This window comes from Mirounga angustirostris, unplaced genomic scaffold (assembly GCF_029215605.1).
Source record: "Mirounga angustirostris isolate CCGP_5_RB_7025 unplaced genomic scaffold, mMirAng1.0.hap1 SCAF_1, whole genome shotgun sequence".
Lineage (NCBI taxonomy): Eukaryota > Metazoa > Chordata > Mammalia > Carnivora > Phocidae > Mirounga > Mirounga angustirostris.
The window spans coordinates 92,151,682-92,172,222 of NW_026991709.1; the positions used below are offsets into that span (position 1 = coordinate 92,151,682).

At 41.8% G+C, this 20,541-nt stretch overlaps 1 protein-coding gene across 3 annotated transcripts in view; it reads right to left on the reverse strand.

Moving 5' to 3' along the window:
* The window catches only part of FNDC3B (fibronectin type III domain containing 3B), a 339,261-nt gene extending 320,411 nt beyond the window's left edge, over window positions 1-18,850 (reverse strand). For 2 of the 3 annotated variants that reach the window (XM_064585312.1, XM_045869995.3), the window contains exon 1: window positions 18,692-18,850. The gene's annotated coding sequence lies outside the window, so the exon portion shown is untranslated. Of the gene's footprint in view, window positions 1-17,785; window positions 18,005-18,691 lie in introns of those variants that run through there. The other variant, XM_045870000.3, reaches the window with a different exon arrangement.
* Window positions 18,851-20,541: the final 1,691 nt, after the last annotated feature.

The following is a 20,541-nucleotide window of genomic DNA, read 5'->3' on the forward strand; positions in this document are numbered from 1 at the left end:
CAAAGACCTCGCTCAGCTAACAGGAACTGAATACCTGGTTAAATCTTCACATTCCTGCAAATTCAAACATGTATTTCCTAAAGCTGAAGGCAGAAGATATAGATCAAAAGATGCCCAACTGGTTTAAAACATTTCAAAATGAAGATTCTTACTAACCAAATCATTCAAAAGAACAATGCTAGGAAGAAACGCTACATGGCTTCTATTTGTCTAAAAGTTTTAATTCACCGAACTATATAGATAAACATCCTTATACGCAATCATCCATTTAGTATCCTGGAAAAAATCTCGTTATGCTAAAGGTTAAGCAAGTTTATATAGGCTATCAGGTGTAATGTTTCCAATGATTACTTTTCCATGGCAAAACACAAACTGCCTTACTGATTAAGGAAAATAAACAATAACGCCTAACTTGTATCTTTGCCCTGATTTCTTGCCAAACTTAAATACACCAGATGTATTTCAAATAAATAGGTTAGACAATCTACAACAAATTCCAGCTAGTCGGTTAATAATCCATAAATAATACATAATCCAAATAGAATACAACCATTTCAAACCTAAATTCCTAATCATGAAAACAATTTTTCAGATCAAAACTTCTGACTCCCACTCTCTGAATATCAGGTGAAATTTCTCAAAGCCCTTAAACTAGTTTTATATGTAAGTTTCAAATTCCCCATGCCATAGCGTGCAATTAAGTGTCAGGAGCCCTGAGGAGAACTAATCTCAGAGTTGTCAAAAAAAAAAAACAAAAAAAAACAAAAAAACCCACCACAACAACATGGGGGGAGTCTATGGTTCCTGAGACCCTTATTATGGAAAAGGCTAATAGAAAGCTATATTTCTTTTACAAATGAAATATAAATATGGATTTAAAAAATGTCCCCAAGATATGTTCTAGGTCATGTGCTGTTAAAATGTAATTTACAAAATACACAGATAAGCTATATACACTACAATTACTAGGAAAGATTTGTTTATTCTTGTACATAATTATAATGACAAATGAATGAGGAAAATAAATGTCATGAAAAAGTAGCAGGTCATGGTTGGTGACAACCAGAAGCAAGCTATTAGGAGCAAAACGGTTACCACTGTAGGCAAACTGCTAAAAAGTTTTAGGAATTAAGACGAAGAGAAAGGACAACATTCACGAACGCTCCCTTGGTTCACTGTTCTCTTCCTATAAAGATGTTACAAATTCCTTTCTAACAGATCTTAGGAAGCAAAGAAAAAGCTCTAGGTACACAGTCAATATAACAAATACGACGACCTTAAGTTATGGTGCTTCAGCTATGGAACACAAGATGTTCTGTTCTACATGACCTACAGATCCATTAAAATAGAATGACTTCTTTTACCTCTAGACATAAAGACTGAAACATCTGCTTCTTCTAGCACTGGCTACTCCTGTGATTTTTAAGCAAGTCCCTTCAACTTAAAATCCTCTTTTCATCACGTATTTCTGGGAAAATCCAACAGCTTTTGAATGTCTTAGAAGAATGAATTATATACCCACTGAGAATCTGTAACAGAACATCCCAATAAAGCAAACATCAAAATAGCAATAAAGTTCTTTTACCTTGTTCAAAAAAAGATACAGGAGGGGTATCAACTTGCTTAAAAAAAAAAAAAATCATCTTTTAAAAGATCATCTAAAACAAAGACACAAAAGAAGGAGTGGAAACCAAGTCAACTGTGAGATTAGGAGGTGTAACTCTGAAAGGCAGTTAAGATTAGGATATTCAGGGACAGGCTGACGTATTTTGTCTGTAATGTTAACTAATACCAACTTTCTCTTCTTGTTAAGACCACCAAGTAACTGATTGCCTTAATGAATAAACAGACTGTCCTCAACATGAATGTTGCCAGTGAAAAGCAAACCCATCTTCTGGGAAAAAAAGCTGTGACAAAGCCTTCCTTCAAGCAAATTTCCAACAGCCGGTGGGGGATAGGAGAAACTGGGCAGTCCGCAACCTGTAGTACGAAGTCTAGAACTGTACCAGTTCTGACAATACTCAAGAAAGGTTTTCTACACACCTAACTTGCAGAAATCCATTCATGATTTCCATGTGGATAAGGGCCAAATGTCCCTATAATAGAGATTAAGAATAGCAAGGTGGTTTGTTTTTTGTTGTTGTTGTTGTTGTTTTTAATGACATTGTTCTTCTCCCAGCCCAACAGTCAACTTCTGTGCTGCACTGTAGGATGTTTTTTTTTTTCCTCCCTGCAAGTTAGAAAATTTAATTTTCTTCATTTCCAGCCAGGGGCCATTCAAACAAATCTAATGGGTGTAGACAGCATTTCCTGCCTACTCTAAGAAAATAATAGGATTGCCATTATTAACATGGCCCGAGGCATGCACTGAGGTGGGGCAGTGAAGAAACTGACCTTTAATTTTCACCCGTTAGCCTATACTGACGGCCTGTACCTACGGCCTGGATTTTGTTTTTGTTTTTCTAATGAACGTGAAGGTTATTTTCTTCTCCAACGTTAAAGTCTAACACTGGCTCATTCACTCTCATGGAGCAAGACCGGCTCCAATCCCTATTATCCTTTCCATTCAACTGTGTTTATGTCTAGAAAAACCCTGCCAGTAAACAATCCGCTAAAACTCGGTTTTGTTTTCTTCTCTTACTTTTTTGGACCTAGACTTCCAATTTTTAAGAAGTTGGTGAGGTTTAGGAACTGCCAAAGCACAGAAAACTATTGTATTCACTGACACCTCTGCCAAACACTCCGTGTCATTCTAAAGAAATGAGCATCTCAACCATGCTAAGGGTGGCTAAGATTTCCAGAAATACTTCAAGATCTTAACCTGCAGTGCCCGGTTCCCCAGCAGTGGTGGCTTTATGCCATCACAGAAATGAGGCACACCGTCTGAAGTGGTGACCCAGAGATGAAAGGCAGGTCCTGGGAGCCCCATGGTTTCACCCACTGATGTCAAGGCCTGATCTTCTCTCTTAAAAACGGTTAGAACAACACCCACAAGAAAAGCGAGAGGGAATGGGAGGGAGAGACTCTCCTTTATTACAACTCTCCTTTGATCCTAGACTTTAGGAGAGGAAGCAGAGCTGTCCTATATCTACTTAAAAAGGGACAACCTCTCTTTGAGGGGGCAGGAAGGAAGAAAAATACTGGTAGAAGTAGCACTTGTAATAATTAGTACTGCTTGGCATTCAGACAGGCTTCTTTTTATATATTATTTCATTTTCTGCCCATACTATGTCACTAAGGCAAAGAAGCTCCAAGTATGGCTTTAGAGAGGAGTGGCAAAGCTATCCCTCACACAAGGATACTCAAGGAATCAGTGGCAAGGCCAAGAGAAAAACGATGGCTAACAGTCATATACACTTAAAATAACTGGGAACTTTTTTTACATAACGATCATCCTGTTAAGAAGTATGCTCAACAGTTACATTGGTCTGTAGTCAGTAAATAATAAAATAGCAGCTATCACTTGCTAAGCCCTTGTTCAAAGCTCTGTGCCAAGCCAGAGAGTCCTAAAAATTCCTGTTTAAAAAGCCACTGCAACTGAGTGACTTAACCAAAGTCAGACTTAGAAATCTACACAGTGCGGTCTCAAACTTAGGTCTTCTTCTCCAGAGCACATGGGTTCAGTCATTCCACTACATTACGACGGTTATTACCAAAAATATTAATTCCAAGTTAAATCCATAGTTTCCCATGCCCTCCTAATATAAAAATCATATGGACAATCTGCTTTTATAGACAGCGGCTGATGAATTCCCAAGGATTTCTTTTAAAAGAGGTTTCCTTTTAATCTACCTTACCTTACAATCAAACTTTCTAGAAAATCATTCTATACTTTTTCATGAAAAACGTTATGAAAGTTATTTCTTGAAACTTACTGAAGATACATGGACACAGCAATCTGTGTTAAAAACACTTTAAAAAAAGGTTCTCCGTTCATCTGCCAAGCAGAACATCTGACAGCAGACTAGAACCGTCCCTCTACTGAACTCATGGATGACTCAGTGGAAACTAGAATTTGGAAAACTTGCCATCCCACATGAAATATAAGAGGAACAAACTCGCTCACCTTTGTTGGTGCTACATCCTTCCCAAACCCTGGCCTCCTCTCTTCAGGCTACAACCTCTGCTCCTCACAAAGAGCAAAGAAGGAAAACTTGCAAAACTTGCAAAACTAGCAAGTTAATGGCAAACACTTGGGACCCAAAATTACTCCAAATGAAATAAAGCTAAGGTAATCTAGTAGAAAAATCTATTTGAATCCTTAATTCTTTCACTTTTGAACCAACTACTATGCCCTGATAGGTTTGAGCAAACTCCTGAGAACACTGAACTAATTGAAGAAAATCAGAAAGTGAAACATAAATAGGAAGTGACAGTCTCCATGTTTAAATTTAATATAACAAGCAAATGGCCAAGTCTACTAAAAAGCTAGGTTTTAAAATTCTTCAGATTCTTACAGGCATCATTAAGATCCAGTTGAAGCTATGGCTCAGTAATCACAAAGGGGGATTAAAATATGGCAAAAGCAAGGAGACCTGGAATAACTGTGTTTCTTCATTAATGAAGAAATTTTATGGTAAATTAAGATATCTGCTGCTAATTAAAGCCTGAAATAAAATATAAGCCTTAAAAGTTGCTACCCGTTTCCTCTCTCCCCCATACCTCTCCTTAAAAAAAAAAAAAAGAAAAATAGCATTTTAACAATTAAACTTACTTCCTTTCTAAGAGGCTCAAAACTACTGATTGTATAATTTCTTTGAACATGAGTCTACATACACGGGCAAGTTGAGTATCAACATGAGTCTACATACATGGGCAAGCTATAGTATCCCTTATCCAAAATTAAGTAAATTTCCACCTTCCGGTGATGGTGGTCAAAGCGTGTAAGGGTTAGACAGAAAAGGGTCCGAGCAGTTTAAAATAAAAACAAGAAAATGCCCGAATCCTAAAACTAACACATTCCTTTTTTTTTTTTTTTTTTTAAAGATTTTATTTATTTATTTGAGAGAGAGAGAGAGAGAGAGAGAGCACAAGAGGGGAGAGCGGGAGAGGGAGAAGCAGGCCTCCCGCTGAGCAGGGAGCCCGATGCGGGACTCGATCCCGGGACTCCAGGACCATAACCTGAGCCGAAGGCAGTCGCTTAACCAACTGAGCCACCCAGGCGCCCTAACACATTCCTTTTTTAATAGACGCTTGAAACTGTTTCTTTACGTCTTAAGGGATACAACAGATTTTATTTCATTTTTTTTTAAGATTTTACTTATTTATTTGTCAGAGAGGGAGCACCCAAGCAGGGGGAGTGGCAGGCAGAGGGGGAAGCAGGCTCCCCGCGGAGCAAGGAGCCCCACATGGGGCTCGATCCCAGGCCCCTGGGATCAGGATCTGAGCCAAAGGCAGCCGCTTAACCCACTGAGCCACCCAGGTGTCCCAGACTCTCGTGAGTGATCGCCAGGGTAATCTGCATCTGCAGACCTGCCACCAGCAAGCCTTGAAAGGTCGGGGCAGGCTGAGGCGTCCCAGCCCCCAGCTTCCCGAAGAGAAGGACGCTCAGGCAGCCCAGCTCGGAGGAGCACTTCTCCACACGTTTCCCCATTTACAGCCTTCCTCCTGCGCAGAAGAGAACGAAGGAAAGGAGGTCCTAACAGCCCTCCCCGTTCTGTGGGAACACAACCCCCAGAGTGGTGCGAAGCTCCTTCTGCGCCCAGAAGGGCATTTCCCGGCAGCAGCAGGAACTGGTGAGGTACGACAGCCTGAGGGCGGCATCTTCATTAGTCTGTGAGTCCACCCACCCCCACGCAGGGAACGAAAGCAAGTCGGGCCCCACTTCAGAGCCTTGTCCTTAACTCACCTCAGTGAACTCACTTTCTAAAGATGGAGTAGAGAACTAAATGATTTCTAACAAAGGAAGCATTTAGGGTTGCCAGCTCCCCAGGTTTAGCCTGGGCCGTCTGGGAAAGCAACAGGGCTCCTCTGAATCCTGAGGTCACCTTTCATTAACCACAGGAGCTGCTGCTTTGAGCTCAGAGACGAGGCTCCCTCTAGTCACTTCTGTGCTGGTCCCATCTCTGTGGTTGCCTCTGGGACAACCAAACACCAGAAACTATTAGCCTTAAAAGGAGAAAAAGGGTTAGTATTAGGGGAGTAGCAGGCTCTGCTTTTCCAGGTGCAAATTATAAGCACAGGATCTTGCTCTGTATAAATTAAGTTAAATGAAAGGCTTCGAGGAGACGGATGTAAGATGAACAAAATTGTAGTACCACTCAGTGAAAAACCTCTTGGAGTTCTTCAAATGTCTGAATAAGGTAAAAACTTCACTACCATTCCCTAAGCGACTGCTCTAGATTTTTTCCATTCACTATATTGAGTTTCTTATATATTACTTTTTACAAAGTATACTTTTAGTTTCTGGTTTTTCTCTCATCCCAAGATTAAGTTGCTATTACAGAAAACAATCTAGGAAAATCTCCTGGGAAATGTCCAGAATATTATTTTTCTTTTTAAGATTTTATTTATTTGAGAGAGTGAACGAGTGAGTGCACACAGCGGGGAAAAGAGAGAAGCGGGGGAGAAGAGAGAAGCGGGCTCCCTGCTGAGCAAAGAGCCCACGTGGGGCTTGATCCCAGGACCCCAAAATCATGACCTGAGTCCTAAGCAGATGCTTAACCAACTGAGCCACCCAGGCACCCCTTATTATTGTTTTAAAAACAAATTTTAGGTTTCTGGGCAATAGACAGGTTGAGCACATGGAAGGCCTTCAACTAATACTTAGCCTTAGAATCCAGCTAGCTAGCCAGCTACCTGGGAATACAAATAGACAAGTCTGGAGATACAAATAAGGTATTTCATGGGAACTACTGAGAAGCAGGGTGATGCAGCTGAAAAAAGGTCTGTAATCACTCTAGGTGATATTTCCAACCTTCTATGCCTTTCTAATCTTCGATTCACTTAACATTTATAGGGCACCTGTTATGTACCAGTTTCTGCTGCAGATACTGAAAACACACAGGAAAACAGAAAACAACATCTACCTTCCAGGATTACGTTTATGAATATGGCTGGTGCATGGCAGGTGCTTGACAATTACTGGTCACTATTACTATGTTTTACATCTGACTTGTGGTCAGAATGTTTGTAAGTTTAGTGCACAAATGACAAGTGTCCTACACTCGTTTCTATATAAAACTGCCAAGAGCTGGTTATCGTTTTGCCCCCAAGAATATGATGATAAAATCATTTTAAGTCCAAACCCTTCAGTTCTACCCTAATTCTTAACAGGAGTCCCTCTGGTCTCCTAAGGACTCCTTCCACAACTTCTCTCCAGCCATTGGTCAAGTCAATTTCCCAAACTTGCCTGGATCATATCATTCACCTGAAACACTTTATAAAATAACGACTCCCAAGTGCCACCCCAGACATAATGAATAAGAGCCCCTTGCACCCTCCGCTCCACTCACGCTATAACGCTCCAAGAGATTCTGCTCTTGGGACACCTGGGTGGCTCAGTCGGTTAAGCGGCTGCCTTTGGCCTGGGTCATGATCCCAGGGTCCTCGGATCAAGTCCCACATCGGGCTCCTTGCTCAGCAGGGAGCCTGCTTCTCTCTCTCCCTCTGCTTGTCCTCCCTCTGTCAAATAAATAAAATCTTAAACAACAAAAAAATATTCTGCTCTTCTCCAGCATACTTTAACTCCACCTTCTGAATAAGGTAAAGCTCCTTACCTTCAAATACCTGAGGTCACTCTCCTCAGGTTTCTATGATGTGCTCTTTGACCCGTTCTCCATGGCTTAGTTTTACTAAGGTTTTACACTTTCGCCACTAGTCTAGCAGAATCAACTATCTCAGCTGGGCCCCCAACACCTCAGCAAGGCACATTTTGGTTTATTTCCATCCCTTCATATCACCCTTCTAGAATTTCCCTATAAAAGGATTATTTTAAACTACCACAAATCTCTAAAAAATTACTTTTCATAAAATAATTGCCGTAATTCCCAAACTGAGTCCAATGGATACGCAAAATATATATAATCAAGGACCACATTTTTAGGGAATACAAATAGAAGCTATTTGTTAAAATTTTCAAAATCAATGAGCAACCTAACAGAGAAATGAAAAAGCCCATTTATTCTCTGGAAAACCTTCATTTATTTTTTTTTCTTTTTTTCCTTTTTTTTTTTTTTAAGTAAACTCTCCACCCAGCATGGGGCTTAAACTCACGACCCCAAAATTAAGGGTTGCATGCTCTACTGGCTGAGCTAGCCAAGGACCCCTTTCATTTCTTTAAAATAGTAATAAATGCAAAGCCAGACTTGCACTGAAGGTGACTCATGCCTTTGTTTTACTTTAAATATTTATTAGATCCCCACTATGAGGGAAAAAAAAAAAAAACCTCAGGAACACTGCTGGAAACACAAAAATGTCCACAACATGGCCCATGCTTCTAAGAGGTCAACTTCAGTAGAAGAAATACTGACAGAGCACCTGAGGAGAGGCACTGCGTGAAGTGTAAATGGCACATTCAACCTGGGAATCCATCCATTCAACCATCCAAGGGACATTTACTATGCACTCACCATGAAAGACCCTAAATCAGTTATCATCCTTACATTCAAGTTAGGGGAGCAAGGAGACAACTGGACAACACTGAAAAGGACAAGCATTCTCAAAAGTACAGATAAAGTGAAGAATTTTTTTTTTTTTTTTAGATTTTATTTATTTATTTGACAGAGAGAGACACAGCGAGAGAGGGAACACAAGCAGGGGGAGTGGGAGAGAGAGAAGCAGGCCTCCCGTGGAGCAGGGTGCCCAATGCGGGGCTCGATCCCAGGACCCTGGGATCATGACCCGAGCCGAAGGCAGACACTTAACGACTGAGCCACCCAGGTGCCCCAAAGTGCTAGAAGAATTTAAAGAAAATTACAAATGACCTAAAAGGAGGCTCTGGAACATAATGAGGATATGCAAAATAGATAGGACATTCTTTTCTTTTGAGTAGGCCAAAATCAATAAAGAGCACTCTGCAAACATGTTATAATTCTTCATGTCTCTACTACATATAAAGAGATCATGGCTCTCAGTGCCTTTTGATATCAGTTGGTAATGAGAGTGCCTGTGGAGTAATTAGACCACAAAAATGGCCTGCTATGGCATGAATACTATTTACATACACAACAAAGAAAATACAGCATACCCATAGAGAGAGCAGAGTACACACTCACTACCATCATATACCCTTGCAACTTCATACTGTTTTCCAGTTCAGGAATTAAAGAACTGTTATGGATGACAAATGCTTTTTTTTAATTAATTACATATATAATTAAAGCAATGTAATTTTCCCTATAACCTATTTGTATATGAACTTAAATCTTTCCACTTGACTTTTTATGATATTTCTAGTATTCCTAACATGTATTTATATCTGATGTTTAAGTTTTATACTTAATCACTTAATGGGAATCCCGCCATCTTTTTACAAGTGACCTACCCAAACTCAACACCAATATCTCAGAAGCAAAAAACAAAAAACAAACCACCAACATTCAGGGTGCAGTAACTACCACAAAATTATTAGCTGCTAGGGACAAGTTCATAATGAACAAAACAGAATACTACATGCTTTCTTTCACTCTATCCCTTCCAACAGGGTTTAGTCTAAGGAACTGAAGAATGTTAGCACCTAAACACTTCCAACATTAGTACTAACTGAGATGACTAAGAACGTTTCTGAGTGGAAATGAAACTTTTTCCTAAAGTACTGAAGATGACCAAATGGAATAGAAAATATGACAAGTCTAATTGTACATCCCTGGTTTTTAGATGACTCACAGTAAAAGGATAGAGTACCTTTCCGTGCCTACATAGTCTGTGGATATTAATAAACTACCGGGTTCATCTAAATATTAAAAGGTCTTTTTTTTCCCCTCCAGAGATCTACTACTTTTAAACAGTCTCTTAAATTCAGTCAGTTAATAAAATGAGGACACTCTGATCTCTAAAAATGGCCTACGGGAATCTCCCTTTAGAATGCAATAGGAGGAGGAAAGAAAAAAAGAAAAAAAAAAAAGAAAAACCTACATACCACCAAGGAGGTAGACCAAGGGGGAGCAAATAGAGACAAACTGCAATGGTGTGGAATAAATTTCCTTCAGTATTTTTTGTTTTTTATTATGGTAAAATATACATAACATTTACCATTTTGACCATTTTTAAGCATACAATTCAGTGGCATTAAGTACATTCACAATGTTGTGCAACCATCACCGTGAATCATTTCCAAAACTTCATTATCCCAACAGAATCTCTATATCCATTAAAAGGTAACTCCTAATACCCCTCCCCCTAGCCCTGATAATCTCTATTCTACTTTGTGACTATGAATTTACCTCTTCTAAGTACCTCATGTAAGTGGAAACACACAGCATTTGTCCTTTTGTGTCTGCCTTACTTCACTCAGCATAATGTTTCCAAGGTTCATCCATGTTGTAGCATGTGTAGGAATCCCAATCCTTTTTAATGGCTGAATAATATTCCATTTTAAGTATATACCACACTTTACCCATTCATCTGTGAATGGACACTTGGGTTGTTTCCACCTTTCTGATATTTAAATACTGCTGCCATAAACACTGGTGTACAAGTTATCTGTTGGAGTCACTGCTTTCAGTTATTTGGGGTACATACCTAAGAATGTAGTTGCTAGGTAATTCTGTATTTAATTTTTAGAGAAACCACAAAACTTTTTTCCAGCTGCTCTACCTTTTTCGTTCTCAACAGCAAATATAGTAGGGTTCCGAGTCAATGTACTTTTAAGTCTTTTCTGATTCACTAATTCAAAATAACGTTCACCTCTATTACTCTAAATTGGAATTATTTTTCTTAAGAAAAACCAGAAAACAGCAATATCTAAAGACAGTACTTTCCCCCTAAACAACTTAAACAATGGAAGATACAGTTTAAAAAAAAAAAAACAACTTCAAAATAGAAAATGAAGCATAATATCCTAAAAATGTATTAAATATCCCACACATACAACTTATACTGTAAAAACTGGTCAATCTGACCCCTAAAAAGTCATATGCTAGAAAACTTCATTGTCTGAGTAATTGCATGTAAATATACGAATAATTTTAAAGAAATTTACTGTTCTTACCGGTCAGTTCATTCAGCTGCCCAGGAAGGTCCTGCTTTAGTAAAAGCAGAGGAGGAGAGTGCGTAATGGGCTTGTTTAACTACTACCTACGGCTTTCCACAAGTTTGCCCAAACAGCGGAGGCAGGGGAGATGGGCAACTGAAAGTAATAATGATGTTCTTAAACCTTTAACACCTGCTCTCACCGAAATCTGCCATCAAGTGCTTACAGGTGATAAAAGAAATTAACAAGTAGCGAAGCAAATGTCAACAGAAAAACTCCAAAACAAATAAACAGGCATAGTTGGAGTCTACTGGTGAGGGTAGGGTGTAATAGATACTTGCTTGTTGTTGTGATTTACTCTGCATACAAAAATAGAGTTCTAACTTTTGCTAGTAAACTGTTCCTAGCATGGGACAGCATTGAGTAAATCAACAATGTCCAAGGGCTCCTGCATTCTATGAAACGCCCCCCAGTAGAACTAGCTTCAACCCCTATTGCAGTTTTACACTGCTTTTAATAAAATGATTTTTCCAAAGTGCTTAAAAGTAGTTTGTTCTCCTAATTTGGAAAATATATTCCCTCTTATGATCTATTTAAACTGCTGTTACCGGAAAACCTTTTCATATAGAATAGGAAACCAAACTTTATCCTAGACTTGCCTGGATAATTGCAAATTCCTAATTAGTTACATCAAGAACAATGGAGTTATTTTTAATAGAGACCCCTCTTTCACCAGTTGTGGAGAAGCTGAATCCCTTAAGAATAAATTAAATCATGCCATTTCCTGGGATTTTAGAGTCTTCAATTACCTCTCAAATTTACCACATTTGCTCAAGTATAAAGACAATTTTCTAGACAGTTATTTCAACAGAAAGCTTTTCATAATGGAAGACCATGAGTTGGTATTATACTTAGTTTAAGGAAACTTTTCTGATTCGTTGCCTTTATAAAAATCTTCATCTTCCAGAGTCAAAACGGGATGTATCAGAAGCCTTCAATTCGAATATAAATTAAGTTTTAAACATAGCCTGTAAGTGCTCCAATTTTAACATTTCTCAAATTTCAGAAAGGATTAAAGAATTGAAGTTGCTACCACCCTGCCCTGGGAGTTTGGTGGCAGACACCGTTCTCTACACAACATTCCAAAAACATGAGGAAAATAGCCCTGTAAGTTAATGAAAAATGCTTTGCATTTGCCCCAAAAAAGTCTGAATAGAGTAGAATACTCCATTAACGAAGAATCTAGTATAGAACTCAATAAATGCTTTCTGGGGCAATAAACAAGTGAATGAAGTAAAATTAAATACCATCTCACTAAAATCTTCTCCCTCTTGTTATTTAAAACTGACAAGCAGTTGTCAAGATATCAAAGAAACAAAACATCAGGAGCCAATGCCTGAAACAATAGTGAGTACCGCCAAGGGCATCTCATCAGCCAAGGGCATTGAAAATTACAATCCAGGAGTTACCAGAATGCTAAACTTACATATCTCAAAGAAGGGATGATTTTTTGATCAGGGGCAAAAAAAGAGAAAGATTCAAAGATAGATCCACTTTCAAAATGAGAAATACCCCCACTTGTAGATGGCTAACCACTGGATCTACCTACCTTACCTGATTTACATTTGGCGGCTTAAAAAACTTCCTGTCCCTCTATCCCCTTGCCCACACCCCCATATTTTTGGTCCCCAAGGACTGATCCTAAACAGTTAAACTGCACCATAAACAACTCCCCTCCAGATAAGCTCATGACTAGGGACTAGCCTCTCCTAAGCGCCCAACTACCACCAGGTCATCCTCCCAGTGAGCCTGTGCTTGACTTCTACAGAGACCTGCCTCTGTCTAACCACAACGATTCAAGTATTTTCCGCCTTTTGAAGCACGTAACACCATACCATACTTTATATTTTTTAGTGATTTATTTATTTATTTTAAAGAGAGAGAAAGCACGCGAGAGTGCGGGAAGGGACGGAGGGAGAGGGAAAGAAAAACTTTAGCAGACTCCTCGCTGAGCACAGAGCCCCATGTGTGGGGCTCCATCTCAAGACTCCTGAGATGACCTGAGCTGAAACCAAGAGTCGGATGCTTAACCGACTGCGCCACCCAGGGGCCCCACCATACTTTATATTTTAAGGCAAAAAAGTATATATATACACACCTATGAATATTCCTATATTCAAAGCGTTCTAACTAAAGAATAAAGTTTCTCCTCAAGCACTTAAGTGTATTCCCAACAGCCATACGATGAGAATTAAGGTTTGCTTGAAAATCTTACCACAAAAAACTCTCATTTAATGGACACATAAACTCTCGTTAATGTGAAGAAATGGCAATTATGATTTCTAAAATGGAAACATAGGTAAGCTGCAAAGCTACCTCTACCTGAAAATATTCTTTTCCCCCCATTCTCGGCTGTAATTACTGAAAACTCAAATAATAGGCTTACTAATATACAATGACTAAAGCCTTCTGCCTCTGTCATTCAGTATTGAAAGTTCCTCTAAAAGACTGCCCTTTCTCCCTTATCTCAAGAAAAACCCCAAATCAAGCAGACTGTCGTGTCCACGTCAGCAATGCTAGCCAGCTATAAGCTGTATCTAAGGAAAAACTTCCCCAAACATGGAGCTGGGATGACCTACGTACAGTACAATTTTTGAGCGGTCACAAATCAACTATTCTATCAGAAAAGAGAGAAAATGAACACCGCAACCTAGAGCTTTAAGCTTTATTTACTCATCAAAAAGGGGAAAATAAATTATCTTTCAAACTGTCCATGTGCAATTTGGAGGTCCCTAAAAATGTGCTAAGTAATGTAACAGAACAGCTATTTTAAACTTTGGAATATAACAGACAATGGAGTTTGCATAAGGCTTTACCAAACACTTTCCAATACACTGACTCATTAATCCCTTGGACAACCATTTGAAAAAAAAAAAAAAGGTATGGATGAGATGTTTTCTCTTTATAATAAAATCAGGAAACCCAAACAGAGACGTTCAGAAGTTTATAAAAAAATACACAGTTAAAAAGTAAAGTAAGTCCTTGGTAGAGTAGATACTCTGATTTCAAACTGATGCTCAGAGGCAGCCCTCACCAGACATTTAAGATTTCTAATCTTTGCCCATTATTTGCCCATCTTTCAACATCTTTTGTCTTTTAAAAGATTTTAGTAAGTCTCTTACTTGTATTAAACGCCTTGACGTTCGACAAATGGAACCATGTATCATGAGTTAAATGGTGTTTCCTATGTTGGTCACACTCACGAGAGAACACCATAATCCTATTTATAACCTGGTTCCTTGAAAATAACTATGCTCCCAAGGGTCAGGAATGAGTATGAAAAGGGTGTTTCAGCTATCTCAACAGTGTCATTAACTAATGACTCACCTGTAATTGAATTTACAAGTTTGAGAGAGCTGGAGGCCATGCAATTCACGTTAACACTAAAATAATACAGATCAATTTAAAGATGATTTACAAGTGTAGGTCTTTCAGGATCAAATAATGCTCTAGTACCAGGATCATGAACTGCAATTAATCCTGGGAAGTACAGTAACTATGAAAGACACAACAGATTCAGATATATTTATACTGAACCTGGAAGTTACTTCTTTAAAAATCCTAATAATAAGATTACTTTATCATTTGTCTTTTCCTGAAAGTAGTATGCCCCCCCCCCCCCCCGCTCCAAAAAGTATTCAGTTACTGGACATTTATAGATAGAATCCAGATAAATGCTTACTTTAACAGGAGCTGGAATTTTCACTATTTCATACAAAATCAAGAAAGTTGTTGAATTCCTTCTATCAGATGAATTCTAAAACACAACAAAGATAAATTGGACTCACTAATCAGAAAACTACTTGACCATTTGCCACCAAGAGTATTCCTGGCTGTTTGTTTCCTCTTAAATATATTCTTCCTAATTCATGGATGAAATATAGTGTTTTATATTTGAATTTATTCTTTGGTAGTAAAGCAATGATTTTAATTCTTCAGATTAATTCTGCAACTACATAAGGAAAAGTGAATGATGGTTTCACATTTTTATTTACCTGACACGAAGTCATATGGAAAGAATCACCCAGTGACTAGGTAAACACGATTATTAGCAGGTCATTTTTTTTAACCCCCCCATCAGTGATTTTTCATATTGCCTCCTATTTACACTCCTTTATTACACTAAAATAACCAACGAGCTCTGCCTTTTCAGCAGTTCCTATAAACGATTATTTCAACCAAACAAGAAAATATCATTTACATTTTTGTCCATCAATTTAAACTATGTTATTTTAGCATTTAAAAAAAAAATGTGTTTATTTTATCCAGTCAAGGTATAAAAGCAAAACCGAGCTATAGCTAAATCCGCATTTAATTCCACTGGAAGGCTGAATCTAAGCATCTTCTGGTGAAGAAAGAACACTGAACTAGATCTAAAAAGCAATACGATCCAGTTAAAAGTGAACATATTTGGGAGTCAGAAAGTTCTACATTGTGATTTCCAATATGGTAACCACTAGCCACAGTAGCAGTTTAAAATAATTAAAAGTAAATACAATATTTTTAAAAAGGTAAATAAAATGTAAGATGGAGTTCCTCAGTTGCACTAGCCACATTTCAAACGTACAAGAGCTAACGTGCCTTGTGGCTACCGTACTGGACAGCAGAGCTATGGAGCCATTTCTGCCATCCAAGAAAACCCTGTGGGTAGCAAAGTGATCTCACACAAGTTAGTTTAATTCCTGTGAACTTCAACATCCTTGTCTGTAGAATGTCTATAACATCACGTAAATTTAAAGACTGTTATTACAATTTTAATGAGATAATATATAAAAACTCACGGTATACAGGGCTTAGTACACATTAGATAATTCAAGAAAGAGTAGTTATTAATACAATCCTATATTAGACTTTAGCCAATGATAGCAACGCTGGACAAGTCACTTTCCCCCCTGAGCCTCATTCTCCTACACTGCAAAGTTTTAAGAAGTTCTTCTGGCTAACGTCTAAGGACACTATCAAGTCCTACCATGTTAAATGAAGTGTTCAGCAAAAGGGGCACAATCTCTTACTGAATAAATTACTACCTAGGCTCCTATAGCCTCCTAGCCAATCCCAAGCATTCTTCCAAAAACCCCACAATACTGGCTCTCCAACAGTCCACAGTCTGATGCGGGCTATTTATAAAGTCTGTCTTAAAAGGTTACGGGAATATCCTTCTGAAATTGTATATACTGTAATTAGACACTACAACCCCTATTCCATGATGGTATCTTGCACTTTTCATATCTCTTTTAAATGAACACTATCTTTACAGATAAGTTTTTCTTTCTTAGTATTTAAACCAGAACACTTTAAAAGCACATGAGTTTAAACAGAACTTTTTAATGACTTTTTTTAACCAGGTATGCCTCATTCTTACCCAGTTTGTGGGTGACCCTCAAGTGTCTAAACAAAGTGAGAATTACACCTTCATGGGTGAGATCTCCTTGCAGGGTCAGAAACATGCCCAAAGACTTTACTCTGGTTAACAGCTGCTCCCTGGGAACCAGGAAATTGACTGAACGCTAGGTCTACAAAGCCTGCCTCCAATGAGGGGGAACCAAGGGCCCCCACACAAGGCACAAAACCAGGGCCACTGGCTGCCTTGGGGTATAGGCCTCTTCCCCAGCCTGTTCAGGACCCCAGGGTCACAGCTTTAATTTGAAGAGTGGAAGAGCAACTCAGACAGTAGAGATCAGAACAGAGCGGTGCATTTTTGCCCAAGGCCTGCAGCCTCCAAAAAAAAAAAAAAAAAAAAAAAAGTGTTATTCCAGAGCAGATTCCTTTTCTTCCGGGTCTGTCTGCTCCCTGACTCTTTGCCCACAACCGCGGTGCCTCCCCTTTCCCAATGCCCCACCTCTCTCCACTTTTCCAAAAAAAAAAAAAAAAAAAATGTGTCTTATTCCTCTCCCTTAGTTTTCCCTAGCAGGGCCTGGAAACTGGAGGAAATTCAAATCAAATTAGCCGCACATTAAAAAATAAACGGACAAGCAAATCAAAGGGTGCCCACCCAACAAAAGCTCTCTCCCGTTCCAAAATATGATTAAGCCTGGGTGTGAGAAGGGGAGGGAGACTAGAAACCGACAGGGATGGAGAGATAAGCGTGTGGATTTGGGGCCTCAGCGTCGGCCCATCGCGGCCAAATTCCTTTTTTTTTTTTTCCAGGAAATGCTAGGCTGAAGAGAAAATAAAGAGTTGTAACTTTTAAGGAAGTCAGCAAACGGCAATGTCTGGAGAGTATGTCACTGCTTCCCTTCGTCTGGAATGGCATGGTGGGAGCTGGGATTCGAAAAGCTCCAACTCCAATCGCGCACTCCTGGAAGCCTCCCCGCCAACGGCGCCGCCAGGCGGCCCAGCCCCGTCTCCCGGGACACCGGGCCCTGGCGCTTGGGCTCCCACGGGGCGCCCGGACCCGGACCTTTGGGAAAGTTCGCGGGCACAGCCCGAGGCCCCACTTTCCTCCCAGGGTGACAGGGCCTTCCCACGCCGGTCGGCCCCCGCCCCGCCGCGGGCACCAGACGGTACGCGCGGCCCCTCCCGGCCGCCTCCGGGAGCGGATTCCGCCGCCCGCCCCACCCCCGGCCCGGGCGCCCCTCGGGGTGACCGACTGACCGGAGCTCCGCTGGCCCACACACCGGGTCGCCCGCTCCTTCCCGCCGCGCCCCGCTCCCCCGCCCGATCTTCCAGCCGCTGGGCTCGCCGAGTCCGGCCGGGGCCGCCGGTTACCGCCCCCAGCCCGGGGGGGGAGCCCGGGGGGCAGGACGGAGAGGGAGGACGTGGCGCGCACGGAGGTGGCCAGCGGCGAGGCGGGGAGTGTCCTGGAGAGGCCCGGCCGGGGGCAGGGGGCCGGCACGGCTCCTGGGGCTGCGGGCCCGGACCCTCCCCGCGAGCATCCCGGGGCGCGAGGTCCCGGCCCGCCCCCGCCCGGCGCGCAGAGGCGGCCCCAACTTCCAGCCCCACTTCGCACGCCGGCCCTCCTCCCTCCACCATATGGAAATCTACAGCCTCTGAAAGTGACACGTCGAAGATTCCTCGGCCTCTCCGCCCGCCCTCCCCCTCCCGGGCAGCGTTCCTGCCGCGGAGATTCCGGGAGGGGGAGCGGATTCCTCGGACAGAATCTGCTGGGAAGGATGGGGAGGACGAGAGGGGGAGGGAGAGCCCGGGAGCCACTGCCCAGGTTTTTTTTCATCAAGAAGAATCTACCCGCTTCTTTCCCTCCTCCAAGCCCAGGCAAGCTGGGGCGACGGGCGGGGGACCCGAGCCCAGCAAGATGCGGCCCCAAATTGGAGGCCAGCCCCTTCCCGGGCCCCGTGTTCCCGGGGTGCCCAGGCGAGCGCGGGGTGCCCCAGGAGTCTGGCGCCAAGTTTTCCCGGGAAGCCCGGCGCGCCGGGAGCGCTCCGGGACAGGATCGCACTCCAGCGGACTCGGCGTCCGGCCGGGGCTTTCTAGCGCGCGGGACCCGGCGGCCGAGGCGCGGAGTCCCAGTCCCCTCCAGTCTCCCGATCCTGCACGCCTTACCTTCCCTCGGGCTGAAACGCGGGGCTCCGGGCGCGCCACACACCGGGGTGCCCACGCCTTCTCAGCCGGCAGCCCCGAGGATCCCCGCTGCCCCCTTCGCTGCTCCCGCCGCCGCCGCCGCCGCCGCTCTCCTCCTCCTCCGGCCGCCGCCGCCGCTCAAATAACTACCAGGAGGGTTTGATGGGGGATTCCGCCATGTCAATGATGTCGGGACCACATGGGGATTTGGGGCCCGCCCACTGCCGTAAACTGCAGAGTAAAGCCGCCGCCAAAAAAAAAAATCTCAGATTCGCAGGGCTGTGGGAGCCTCCTTTGCTCCCAGGCCTGCACAGCTGAGGAGAAACTCTTTTTGATTCAGCCAGACTAAAGAAGTCTGAGGCTTAGGGGAACCAGCAGCTCCTAAAAAACGAGGGCTGTGCGTTCTGCAAAAGATCGCCAAACACCAATATAAATGCAGTGTTTGCTGAGTAATAATCAGAGCTAAGACTATGATGTTTTTTCATTTACACAGCTAACTTTTTTAAATCCCCACAACCTTGTGAGCTATTTTGTCACTCGCTTGTCTATTTCCCACAGCACTTGTTCATACAACTAACATAGCGTGAACAGATTTTTATGACACCAAAGTCAAAATGTCTATTTCCCCCTTTCGGTACCCAATATGCACTCAGAGGGGCAGAAACTGATCCGTACTCGTATCTGTATTTCTGTACTGTCAAACATAGCATCGTGCATAATGTGACTCATTAGATAACTGTTAGGCTTATATTGATTAAACGTAATGCATTCCTGTTGTAGGGGCTCAAAATGGTTAATGGGCTGCCTCCCATCCCACCCCTCCAATTATCCCGGAGGCAAGAAGGCAGAGAAGTTCTCCCACAAAGGCCCCTTCTCTCCTTAGCTCCCCAGGTATCCTAAATAATTACATTCAGCATCAACTATTGGTCACAAAGCAGTACTCAGTAGTGACCAGAGGCAATGCATTACTTTCATTGACCTAAAAAGAACAATCATCTATCAGATAAAGTGATTGTACATAGTACTGTATTAAAGCCAGAAAAACATACAAGAATACTGAGATGAAAAATGCTTAAGAGCTGTTATAGCACTCAGATCTTAGCTCAGACATGTAGGGAGATGGAACTAGCATCAGAATTGCCTGTTGAAGAAAGGAGGGGGTGCGTGACGAGGAGAAGGAGAAGAAAGAAAGATGTGTCCAGATTTCATGTTAATAATGAGTTTTCTTGAACCTGGCAGAGAACTGAACTTTCAGGGCAAGCAACTAACCTGAGTCTTCTCAATTTCTCTTGCCTGCGTTTACCTCCTTTGCCAAGCCTGTCCTTCTACACTTGAATCTAACCTTCTGCCCTCTGAAGTTTGCCAATTTATCTACTCATTTGGATTAGTCCACATACTTTCAATTAATTTATTCAACAAACATATGTAAGGGGTACTTTATTCAAAGCACAATGCTAGGTGGATGCTGGGGATACAAAAATGAACAAGACCCAATCAAGTGGAGGGCGTGAACGGTAGCTTCAGAGCAATGTGAGAAGAGCTGAAAAGAATGATGAGCTTCTGGGGAAAAGAGCTATGAGACTGTGGGGAAGGAGAGAGTGATTTTAGCTGGAGCTCAAAGACGAGGAAATTATCTTAGGATAGAGAAGAGGAAGACATAAGGCTCCAGACAGAGTGGAAACATGTACACAAGGACAGAGATGTGCTTTGAAGTCATGAGAGTTCAGCTGGGCTGGAGGGCATGGCTCTGAGGGAAGCTGGAGAAGCTGAGGTGGGAGCTGGGGAACCACTGCTTTTCCTTTTTTCCCCCTCCCCAGGCAGGACTGTCACCC